Source organism: Castor canadensis, chromosome 1, assembly GCF_047511655.1.
Source record: "Castor canadensis chromosome 1, mCasCan1.hap1v2, whole genome shotgun sequence".
Taxonomy (NCBI): Eukaryota; Metazoa; Chordata; class Mammalia; order Rodentia; family Castoridae; genus Castor; species Castor canadensis.
Window position 1 is genome coordinate 142,478,825 of NC_133386.1, and position 13,529 is coordinate 142,492,353.

The 13,529-nt window shown below is 36.4% G+C and overlaps 1 pseudogene; it reads right to left on the reverse strand.

Moving 5' to 3' along the window:
- Nucleotides 1–8,030: 8,030 nt before the first annotated feature.
- LOC109674441 (olfactory receptor 51I2-like) lies at nt 8,031–8,971 on the reverse strand (annotated as a pseudogene).
- Between the last annotated feature and the right edge of the window lie 4,558 nt (nt 8,972–13,529).

Genomic DNA, 13,529 nt, shown 5'->3' on the forward strand with positions numbered 1-13,529 from the left:
AGAGAGTATAAACATTAATAAGAAGGATCAAAGGTTTTTGCTAGTTGGGATAAGTATAGCTATACAGGGAGATTCCTGCATTTCTTTCACATACATATGTGTTACATTCTAAGTTGATTCTTCTCGAATTGACCTTTTCTCTAGTTCCTGGTTCCCTTCTCCTATTGGCCTCTGACACTTAAAGTTTCTGCATTAGTTCTTTTGCGTTGAGGACACCAAATACTATCTTGGTTTTTTTTTGGGGGGGGCGGGTGTTTCTTGCCTATTCTCATACCTCCCTTGTGTGCTCTTGCCTTATCATGTGACCAAAGTCCAATCCCCTTGTTGTGTTTGTCCTTGATCTAAAGGGAGAGCATACGATTTTTAGTCTTCTGGGCCTGGGTAACCTCACTCAGGATGATCACAATACCCGACTTCAAACTCTATTACAAAGCAATAGCAATAAAAACAGCATGGTACTGGCACAAAAACAGGCATGAAGACCAGTGGAACAGAATAGAGGACCCAGATGTGAATCCACACAACTATAACCACCTTATTTTTGACAAAAGCACTAAAAATATATGATGGAGAAAAGACAGCCCCTTCAACAAAAACTGTTGGGAAAACTGGTTAGCAGTCAGCAAAAAACTGAAACTAGATCCATGTTTATCACTCTGTACTAGTATTAACTCAAAATGGATCAAGGACCTTAATATCAGTAATTACTTTAAAAATATTCCAATCTCCTATATCAACTGAACCCACATGGATTCAATAGTGGGAAGAAGTCACAGATGCAGTGTCTCTCAGTTTACATTTTCACCTAAGAAAGAGGCTCTACCATGGGATCACCTTTCTTCTGTGACTCTAGCTTCTTTTGGTTAGACTCACCTTTGCTTCAGACTTACCTTCAAGTGTTCAGTCTATAGGCAATAGTGGTTTCTGACTATTGCAACTTTCTCAGCTTTATTATAATATGCTTGCTTAAATTGTCTCAGTTCTTTTGAAATCCATATGAGTGATTTCCAAGATAAATTCACTCTGAATTATTGAACTAGTAATTATGTCATTGTCTCTCAGTATCAGTTCCATCTTCAGTACCACTATTTGTGATACTGTGTCTGAGCATTTCAAACTCCATTTCTCACTTGACATTCAGCAACCAAGATCTGGATATGGGAGCACTAAAAGCTGGGCTAGGAAGCAGAAACCTGCTCTATTTGCTTTATATTGCATGTTACTCCAACAGTACTTCTTTGCCTTAACACCAAATTCTTTTGGCTAATGCCAGAAGAGTTTGTTGGTGCCACTTTGTAGCTCTCCAGCATTGCCAGAAGCAGATTACTATGCTCTCTTAATGACTTTAGAGATACCTGTCCCCAAATCTCTATTTCAGGAGCATCTTACTCCTATCTGGCAGCCTTTCCTTTGAGCTCATGAGAACCCAGAAGCACCTAAATAGTGTTTACTCCTCAAAAGTTTGATTTTTTTCATAATTCCAAATTTCTCCCTTTGCCCCTAAAGCCCTAAGGATAGAATCTGCTTGTTGAAGTTGCTGCCTACAATGACACCTTTGAATCCTCATTTTGTCTTTCTTGCTGCCTAACACTTTGTTAAATTCTGTCCAATAATTTCTCTCAATTGTAGGAATTGTAATGGTTCTCATATTCTGTCTGACCATAATTGAACCAGATTTTGTTTGTGATTTGTACATATGAATCCAAGAGTCAGTAAATATGGTGCACGTGCAGTCACATTAAATTGAAATGAATAAACTCTAAAATTGCCAGAGTTGAATGAGAAATGGCTGCTGCATTGGCAGAAGACCTATGTGTCATCACAGGAAGCCTATCCATTGCTTAGATGGGCCACATCATTGTGATGGTTGAACAAGCATAAAGAGGACATGAATATATCCTTCACTGAGAGCACAAAACTCATAGAAAAAAATGACTATAAAGAGAGGAATTCTCTGAAATCCATGAGCAGAAAACACAACCCAGACCACTTTTGCAGAACAAGGCGCAGTGGTATAGAGACTTCTCTTTTATTTTGAATCTCTGCAGTGTGATGGATAAGTATTACTGGTAGATGTGTATTAAATGTTTATATGAATTGTGTGAGGGCAGAACAAATGCTAAGAACCACAAGGTTATGCATTTAAGGCAAATGCAAGCTGGGAGATAAAGCTTAGTGTTAGTAGTTTGCACTTTTAAAGTGAAAGACATCTATAAACAAAGATAGCAGAGAGTCAATTTTTTCATTAGTCTTAATAGCTAAGCCCAATATTGACTTAGACAAATTCTTTTTTTTTTTCATTTTTCTTTTGTTATTCATATGTGCATACAAGGCTTGATTCATTTCTCTCCCCTGCCCCCACCCCCTCCCTTACCACCCACTCCTCCCCCTCCCTCTCCCCCCCCTCAATATCCAGCAGAAACTATTTTGCCCTTATTTCTAATATTGTTGTAGCGAGAGTATAAGCAATAATAGGAAGGAACAAGGGTTTTTGCTGGTTGAGATAAGGTTAGCTATATAGGGCATTGACTCACATTGATTTCCTGTGCGTGGGTGTTACCTTCTAGGTTAATTCTTTTTGATCTAACCTTTTCTCTAGTAGCTGTTCCCCTTTTCCTATTGGCCTCAGTTGCTTTAAGGTATCTTCTTTAGTTTCTCTGCGTTAAGGGCAACAAATGCTAGCTAGTTTTTTAGGTGTCTCTACTGTAAATGTTAAACAGCTTAGAACATGACAAATGGTCAGGTTTTTTTTCTGTATTGCCACAACATTGTAAAACCGAAATCCTAATTTTTTTATTTATAACCCCCCAAACTGAGAATGAATGATTTTGTAAACAATTTTGAAATTGTAAAACAGTTAAGTAAAATAAAAATAAACTCAAAAGAAATTCCTGCTCAAAATGGCATACTCATACCCATGTATACTGGGCTTTAAACACTAGACAGGAAATATTTCACACATCAATCATTCAACAAGAAGCAGAGATTAAAGATTATACTCAATAGGAAATAAAATTCAGGACGTAGAATCAAAATGTCTCTAAGAACATTTTTGCAAATAATGTACATAAACTTGTATGACTGCAAAAAGGAAAATGTTATTACAAACAAATCAGTTAAAAAGTGGGCAATTTGACTTTATTTTTAAGAGATATAAATTTATTTTCAAAATATTTTGTGAGTGAAATTTCTCAACCTTCAGTCTATACAAAAATACTATAAGCAGGTTTAAAATTTATAATTTATGTACATACACACTATGTAAAATATTTATTCTATTAATTTGAACAAATATAATTTATCTCAGAAAAATAAAGCTTTTTTCCCAAGAGTCTCAATTATTCCATATTTATTTGAAAGCAGCAAAACAGATGATATAATTGTTGACAGGAATCATAGAATCATCACAAAAGACTTGATCATCTCATCCACACATATGCCCTATTATGTGAGTTCTCAATTACATAGCTGAGATTGTTTCATTTTTTATAAAGCTTAAAAAATACAGAACTAAAAAATATGGCTTTAATTTCAGATAAAGATACTGAAATGTTACAATTTTTATTTTTTTAAGTAGCATAAATTAATTGAACAAATGGGATACACTGTGATATTTACAAACATGCATATAATGTACTTTGATCAAGTTTCCCCATCTAGTCTGTCCTTCTTAACCTCCTATCCTAAAATACTAGAATATTATTTTTAAAGAATGAAAATTTATCTTATGAGAAAGACTAGAGGGATGTAGGTTAATTTTCCATGATGTTTTCCTTTCATTTTTTGCACATGTGTACAGAATTGCTTTATTTCCATTTTTGTCTCCATAAGCAAATAACTTTGGATTTCCAGATAGTCAGGAAGATTCTCTGGATGGGGAAAAAATGGCAGAGTAACTCTCCCATTGACTCTTTTTTGCTTATGAGCCTACCTTCATACTGAGTCTACACCCTTTTTGAAAAGAACCTTTAATGGACATTTCTGCTATTTTCAAATGCTTAGGACTATGACACCATTTGTATGTCCTTTTCTGCCTGTGAGCCTTACAGCCTGTAAGGTTTGATCACATTTTCATCAGTCCCAAAGCTACTACTTACATTACTGCTTAGGACACAGCTTTCACTAATTAATGTCAACTATTTCTAGGATTTCTGTGTTACCTAGCTTTTGGAGATATCATCTGTAGGTTTTTCTTTTCTTTTGTTTTGTTTTCTGTCCTGTTTGATGAATTGGGCATTCAAGAGGTGTTTGGGGAGCAATTCGAGGTGTTTCTGTTATGTTTAGGCCATGATCATGTTACTTGGTCTGTATTGCTTTACTTTTAATTTTTAAAGTATTTTTATTAATTAATTTTAAAAGTACATGACTATACAGACAAGATATACTTTGAAAATTAAATATATAATTTGAAACAAAAAGTTGTAGTGAGAAGAGTCATGCAGTTTTACAGTCTTAAAAATCTCTTCAATGTCTGGCCTGGAAGACAGCTGAATTAATGCTTCTGCTATCAATCTGCTGAAATCTGTTGAATTCTGTTGTCAGAATTGAGGTTTATGCTGAAAATATGACTTCACTGCAGATATTCTATTGTTTTACTTTAGAAATATTTTTTCATCATCTTATAAAGAAAAATGTGTAAAGGATTGTTACATTAAAAAAATAACTTCATGGCCAAGCGTCTGCTTTCTTGATCATCACTCAGGGTTGGATATCATTGCTCAGGGTTGAATTATGCTATGGCCTTTCCACAGCCCAGTGAATGTCTCCATACCACTGTTCTTTTTTTTTTTTTTTTCATTTTTCTTTTATTATTCATATGTGCATACAAGGCTTGGTTCATTTCTCCCCCTTGCCCCCATACCACTGTTCTTTTTTCTGCAAGTGTTCTGGGTTGTGTTTGCTGCTCATGGATTTCAGAGAATTCCTCTCTCTTTACAATCATTATTTTCTGTGATTTCCTGGCATCCTTCAGCCACTCTACTCTGCTCTAGCACATGCTGAAGTCTCTGAGCTGAGATGCTCACTGCAGGACAGAGGCCCGTATTACACTAGACTGGGGGGTGCATTGCCATTGCTTCTGAAGTTCTCTTCCCCTTCCATCCATCACCAACATCTGTTTACCTTAAGTTTGATGTAGACATTACCTTCTTTGAAGAGTTTTTTATATTAAAGTATATTAATAGTACAATTGTGTTTCATTGTGATATTAGAGTACATGCATATTTTGATCAAATTCAACCCTTTATTACTCTTTGTTTCCTTCTTTCCTCATGTTCTCTTTATTTAACAGATTTTATTGTGTTTCATCATGCTTTTTCCAAGCAAACATATAATGTACTTCTACCATACTTACATCATAACCATCACCCCACTCTTCTTTCTCTCTCACCCCTCTCTCTGCCTCCCTTCCCAGCAGGCCACATTTTACATTCACTTTTTATTATTATTATTATTATTGTCATCATTATTATTATTATTTAGGTCTAGATTCCACATATGAGAGAAAATGTAAAATTTGTCTTTTTGAGCTTGGCTTATCTCATTCAACATGATGATCTCTGGAAGAATTTTAATTGTCTTTCTGGCAATGCTGAGAAATGATGGAAAATAAAGTTTCACAAGATATTTCTCTTTGTTTTAACTTTTAAATTTCAGGTTTTATGTAGTTAATATCATATAGTAAGACTGGCACAACAACATGTTTCATATTTTAGAATAGAGAGGCTAAACTTACTGATTTCAAAGTATAAACCTGATCATACAGTTCTTAGGTGCATTTTTGAAGTCTAAAGATATTCAGTACTAAACAGACATGAAGACCAGTGGAACAGAATAGAGGACCCAGATATGAAGCCACACAACTATAACCAACTTGTCTTTGACAAAGGAGCTAAAAATATACGATGGAGAAATAGCAGCCTCTTCAACAAAAACTGCTGGGAAAACTGGTTAGCAGTCTGCAAAAAACTGAAACTAGATCCATGTATATCACCCTATACCAAGATTAACTCAAAATGGATCAAGAATCTTAATATCAGACCACAAACTCTAAAGTTGATACAGGAAAGAGTAGGAAATACTCTGGAGTTAGTAGGCATAGGTAAGAACTTTCTCAACGAAACCCCAGCAGCACAGCAACTAAGAGATAGCATAGATAAATGGGACCTCATAAAGCTAAAAAGCTTCTGTTCATCAAAAGAAATGGTCTCTAAACTGAAGAGAACACCCACAGAGTGGGAGAATATATTTGCCAGCTATACATCAGACAAAGGACTGATAACCAGAATATATAGGGAACTTAAAAAACTAAATTCTCCCAAAACTAATGAACCAATGAAGAAATGGACAAGTGAACTAAACAGAACTTTGTCAAAAGAAGAAATTCAAATGGCCAAAAAACACATGAAAAAATGCTCACCATCTCTAGCAATAAAGGAAATGCAAATTAAAACCACACTAAGGTTCCACCTCACCCCTGTTAGAATAGCCATCATTAGCAACACCACCAACAACAGGTGTTGACGAGGATGCGGGGAAAAAGGAACTCTCTTACACTGCTGGTGGGAATGTAAACTAGTACAACCACTCTGGAAAAAAATTTGGAGGCTACTTAAAAAGCTACACATTGATCTACCATATGATCCAGCAATACCACTCTTGGGGATATACCCAAAAGACTGTGACACAGGTTACTCCAGAGGCACCTGCACACCCATGTTTATTGCAGCACTATTCACAATAGCCAAGTTATGGAAACAGCAAGATGCCCCACCACTGACGAATGGATTAAGAAAATGTGGTATCTATACACAATGGAATTTTATGCAGCCATGAAGAAGAACGAAATGTTATCATTCACTGGTAAATAGATGGAATTGGAGAACATCATTCTGAGTGAGGTTAGCCTGGCCCCAAAGACCAAAATTGTATGTTCTCCTTCATATATGGACATTAGATCAAGGGCAAACACAACAAGGGGATTGGACTTTGAGCACATGATAAAAGCGAGAGCACACAAGGGAGGGGTGAGGATAGGTAAGACACCTAAAAAATTAGCTAGCATTTGTTGCCCTTAACTCAGAGAAACTAAAGCAGATACCTTAAAAGCAACTGAGGCCAATAGGAAAAGGGGACCAGGAACTAGAGAAAAGGTGAGATCAAAAAGAATTAATCTAGAAGGTAACACACATGCACAGGAAATCAATGTGAGTCAATGCCCTGTATAGCTATCCTTATCTCAACCAGCAAAAACCCTTGTTGCTTCCTATTATTGCTTATACTCTCTCTACAACAAAATTAGAAATAAGGGCAAAATAGTTTCTGCTGGGTATTGAGGGGGTAGGAGGGAGAGGGAGGGGGCGGAGTGGGTGGTAAGGGAGGCGGTGGGGACAGGGGGGAGAAATGACCCAAGCCTTGTATGCACATATGAATAATAAAATAAATAAATAAATAAAATAGAGTTCAGAGTAAAAAAAAAATGGAATGTGGCAAGGAGAAATAGGCTAGGACTTGATTTAATTTGAACTATATGAATCTCAGTTTTCTTATTTTAAAAATGATGACACTGTTATTGATTGTATAGGGTTTCAGAGAAAATTAAGACAGATAATTAAAGTTCTTAAAATTGCAAAAAAATAAAAAGATATTCAGTACTATTGTTCAAGTCCTTTAACAATTTTGTGTGATCTCAGGTAATGTGATTCCCAAGTATAAAATGGTATGTTTGTAGGCACTAATTTTTGAGACACACTTGCAATTATAGATGTCACTAGTATATTGGTATTAAAAGATGTAATTTAAGGCCCTTTGTTGAGTTTGGAAAATTAACTTATAGCAACCTGTGACTTGATAATTATGACTAAGGCCAGTAGATGCACTGAGTTACAGATTGAAGCCAGGCTCTATCACATAACTAATGCATGACACTCAATGTAGGTCCACGTTTAGAAGGAGATTTAGCCTGGTAAACCCAAACTTCAGCAATAATAAACTCTCTTAAGGTGAGTGACATTCAGAAAATCTCTCCTTGATTACAGCTTAGATCCCAATAACATCTTGTGTAGTCTCTTGAGGATCTCCTTAGTCTTAATGGAATAGATGATTGGGTTAAGCATCGGAGGCACAAAGAGATAGACCAGGGACATGAACTTGTGAACATAATTGGGGGCATGCTTTGCAAATCGATGGACTATTGACACACTAACCATGGGCACATAGAAGATGAGCACAGCACAGATGTGGGATACACATGTGTTGATTGTCTTAAGTCTTTCCTCCTTGGAGGCAATGGCCAGCACAGAGTGCAGAATGAGCACATAGGAGAGTAAGATGAGCATTGAGTCTACACCAAAGGCAGAAATGACAATGAATAGACCATACATGCTGTTGATGGTGGTATCTCCACAGGGCAGTCCGATCAGGTCAGGGTGCAGATAGTAGGAATGGAAGAGCACATTGAGCTTAGAGAAGGACAGCCTCTTCAGAAGGAAAGGCATTGGGAAAACCAGGCAGAAACTTCTGATAATAACAAACATGCCCATTTGCACCACACGGGCATCACTGAGTACTGTGGCATAGCGCAGTGGATTACAGATGGCCACATAGCAATAAAAGCTCATGACCAGCAGGACCCCAGACTCCATGAAGGAGAAAAGGTGGATAAAGAACATTTGGGCCATGCAAGAATTAAAACTGATTTCTCTTAAGTGGAAGCAAAATGTGGCCAGTACAGTGGGTAATGTGGAGAAAGATACACCTAAATCATTAACTGAGAGCAGGGACAGGAAATAGTACATAGGCTGGTGTAAGCTCTGTTCCTCCTTAATAATGAACAGGATAAGGGCATTGCCCACAACAGAGACAAAATAGAAAGTACCAAGGGGCAAAAATATCCAGTGCTGGGAGGTCTCCAGTCCTGGGAGTCTTGTCAAGGTGAAGAAGGCAACTCTGAATTGTTGGGTTGAGCTCCCATACTGGTACTCCTGCTTAGATTCTCCAGCTACTATCCTGTGAAGAAGACATACACAGTTTTATGCATGGCCTCTAACCAATTTAATTTTAAGACTCTCGTTTAGCATCTACTTGTCACTCTAAGACATTAATCAGTTTTGGTCACCATATGGATCATCCTTACTTCTCATTGCTACAGAGATTTCTGAAACCTCTGTATTGTGTCTTTGTACCTAATCAGCAGCATAGTTATTTTGATCTCCTCAGTTTTGTCTATCACTTTTATTAAATTTGTGTCTAAAAACTTTATATCATTTCATCTTCCTAGAACTGGTAAACACAGTGACATTTGTTACTGATAATGGTCTGGACAATGCCAATGTATCAGTAAGTCATAATTCTGAAAATATATAGACTATGAGAGGAAATACATTTTTTCTTTTGTTTCTATATCCTTTATTGAGAATCAAAGTGCTCTATAAGCATCTCTCTTCCTTCTCACCAAGGTCTAAAATCAATGTCTCTAAGAAGTCTTTCAGATACAGCCTATCCTGATATGCTTTTTTCCATCATTGTTGCTCCAAGACTTTTCTAAATTGTGAAGAAATTGAAAGACTCTCTGCAGCACCAAAAGATAGGTTCTCCCCACTGTCCTTACCTCCTGGTGTGCAAACTCAGGTAGTGCCAATGGTAACATTTTATCTATGTTCCAAATTTTCCCACATGGAAAACAATGTCCCAGTACTACCCAGTGGTCTTCCTATTTTGCTTTGTGCATGAAGGTATGTGTCAAAGTACCCTAACTGAATCTCCTTAGGAAAAATAGGAAGATGGAGACACAGCATATGTGTGACCATAGGCATAGACATGGTCCCTCTGAGATTCTAGAAAAAAATACATTTTACATACACCCCCTCCACACAAACACACAGAGCACATATTCTGTTATTCATAGATCATAACCCACAGGTGTGATATAGGTGCACAGAACCTATCACATACCTGACTTGGTAACACATAGCACTATGATACCACAGAGCCTAAAAGGATTTAGGGCTACTTGCTGGTAGTATAAAATATGTTTCAAATATTCCTCCATGTTTATACCTTTCTGAACACTAATTTATAAACATCCACACATAGACACACAACACACGTGCAGTTTAGCAAATGCATCAACATTAGCATATCCACAATAATAGTCCCACTAATTATCTTCCTGTGACATGCTTAATACAAAAATCCATCTAAAATTAACATTTTTTAATTACTCTGGTTTTTGCTTCTCTGATTTTTCTCCAGGTGCACATCCAAGAACCAAGCATAGGACATGATATTTCAAACTGTAAGGTTTTAAACTAGGAAGTGTGAAAAACCTTTAAGATAAAATATAAATCTGATTTATCAGTCCCTTAACCTAATAGTAGATGTTTAGTATTAGTGTTTTGATTCAGACAAGCTCCTAGAAGCATTTCTTTGTAAGGAGGTACATTTATCTCATGTTTAGAGGTAAGATATAAAGGCTATAGTTTGCCTGGAACTTTAGTAAAAAATGTTAAAACTGGGATAAGGTCCTGATGTAGAGCCCAGGTAGATGAGATAAGAGAGAAAGTACCCACTGAATGGAAGACCCTCCTTTTCTCTGTAGCTGCACGTACTGTGTTGTGGATCCAACTGACAGAGCAGAATCACCAAACTCTCCTATGACATGAATTTCTGAACAACCTCACATCCCAAGACTCTTTTATTTTTGGTCGGAAGAGGGGGTGTTGACATACTGGGAGAGGCATCAATGAATAGGGAGCTGGGCCAAAGGATGATTGCTCCCAGGAGAATCTCACTCTTGGACTCATTATCCTTGATGTCATCACCCATATGCACTAGAATGTTAATCATTTATGTCATGATTGCAAACAGTACATAAAATGCTCACCAAATATAGTCATAAACATCCTGAGATGCCCACAAATGCACAGACACATTCAGCTATTTATTTACTAATATTGCCTCTTTCTAATTTACACATATTCCCACAAACATAGATATGCTCTAAAACTGCCCAATGCTCTAGTCATTAGTTATTTATCATGACATGCCAAACACACACTATAATTTGCCTAATATTGCACTGATTATTACAACTAATTTAGATAATGGCATAACTTTGGAAATTGACAAATACTCATGCACATGTTTGGAGAAATGACAGAGTATGTTTCAAATGTACTCCCATTCTCATATAACCAAAAGAATATCTTTCAAACACATGCCAATACTATTATTAAAAATTATTAAGCTGTCCAATTCATATACCCACATCTATTCACAGATTAATGTATAGAGTTTAAGTGCACCATGATACTTCATAAATACCAACATTCACATAGAAGGATTGTTATGTTAGCATTTTTTTACTCTACCACAGTATGGGACTATAAAAATTTAAATCCATACATTTTAATTAAAACCAAATAAAATAATGGAGGAAAAGCCATTGTTAAGCAATTTTTAAACATTATTCTCAGCATTAGTCATTTTACAGGTCAATAAAGACGTAACACCTATTATGGTGAAGGAGATAAGTATTTTAAAATAATTGATCCACCTAACAGCTCAAATATGCTTCCAGGCCTCATCTAGAATAATATCATAAACATGATATTAAACAAAATTAATGCATTTGTCAAAATTTTTCTATTGTGCATGTAATATTTGAGAATTTTGTGTCAAAGAATCATACAAAATATTGAACACCAAAAAATGATATAAATGCCGACACATTTAGGGGAAACATATTGATGTTACAACTTACTTTAAATGTTTCCCAAAGGTACAGTGTATTTATAAATTGGTAGAAGGATAGATCCATGAGCAGATAGATACATATAACAAGTATAATAAAATATTGGTAATGTAACATAGGTAGTGGGTATACTTAAAAGTTCACTCAATTTTTTTCTAGTTTTCTGGGTGTTTGAAATTTCTCACAACAAAATGTTAGAAATTTGCTAATGAAAAAAGGGTAAAGAGACAAAGAAGGACATAGAACATTCTTCTTTTTTTTGATTGCATAAATAATTCATTTCTGTTCACAGCATCATATGTGCATTATAAAAGGAGATGGAAACAAAGAAGACAGAGAATTACAGCAGAAGAGTTGAAAACTGAAACCATGGGACACAGTCCCAACACCACCACAGAAAATTGGTAGAGTAGAACATTCTTCTGGAAGTTTAACATACATTTATGGTAGTGATGGGGAAATTGAATTTAATACATATTAGCTCATGTCCCAATTTATACCAGTCCTGAGCAAAAATACAATGTTATGAAGAAAGAGGCAACAATCCTACTTGAATGGTTATGCAAGGTTCTGGGCATATAAGGAGACTTCAAAAGTACATCAGTCCTAAAGTAGTTCTGATAGTCTGGCTTTGAGGAAGATGTTATACATTAGAATATCTACCTCCCGGAACTTGAAAAGTCAGAATGCTCTCCTGTTTCCGGGTCTACAGAGAGATGACACTGAATAGTGCTATCTATGAAGGTGAAAGCACAAGGGAGATCATTTATCTTACAGTGCTAATGATACAATAAGCAAGATAAATGCTTCTATTCTACAAACTCCAGTCTTATTTACCCACAAATCCAATCCTCACCTTACAGAGCCTCTTCTCCAATAATAAGAGTCCAGTCATTACTTGAAGAAAACAGTCTCCTGTATCAACTGCTTGCCACACAGGTTCAGTGATGAGTTGCATTCACAGATGCTGGGAGTCTCTCATCCCCTGGTTGACATAGGGAAAGCCTCTATCATGGGTTATCTCTCTTCTATGACTCTAACTTCTACTTGTTGGGCTCACCTTTGTTGCAGGTCTCTAAAACCTACCTTGGACTCTTCAGTAAACTTGTGAGTTTGATTTCTGGCTTTTGCTTATCTCTAGTCTATATTACCTTATACTATTCAATTTCCTCGTAATGTTAAAGTCTATATTTTTAAATTTTGGAATAAATTCATTCTGAATTATTGTACTAGTAGTCATGGCATTATCTCTCAGTCTCAGTCCATTTTGTGGTGGGGGGGGAGTACTGGGGTTTGAACTCAGGGCCTTTACTTTGAGCCACTTGGCCAGGCCTTTTTTGTGATGGCTATTTTCGAGATAGGGTCTCTGGAACTATATTACCAGACTGGCTTCAAACCCTGATCCTCCTGATCTCTGCCACCACAGTAGCTAGGATTATAGAGTAGCTAACACCACCAGTGCTTGGTAGTGGCTTGGTCCATCTTCTGTACCATTTTTTTGTGTGATATTGTGGCTGAGCACATTGAACTGCATTTTATCTTTGCCAATCAGTGGCCAGTACAGGTCTGATAATTTGGTGCACTAAAATGCTGGGACAGAACGGAGGGACATGTACATCCTATTTGCTTTATGTTGATACTCAACATAACTCAAGTAGCAATTCTTCACTGAAACACCAGTGGTTAGCTCCAGAAATATTAGTTGGTTTAATTTTGCAACTTTCCAGTCTTACTACACTCTCTTAAAGACCTGAGAATAAGCCAGAGAAAACTGCCT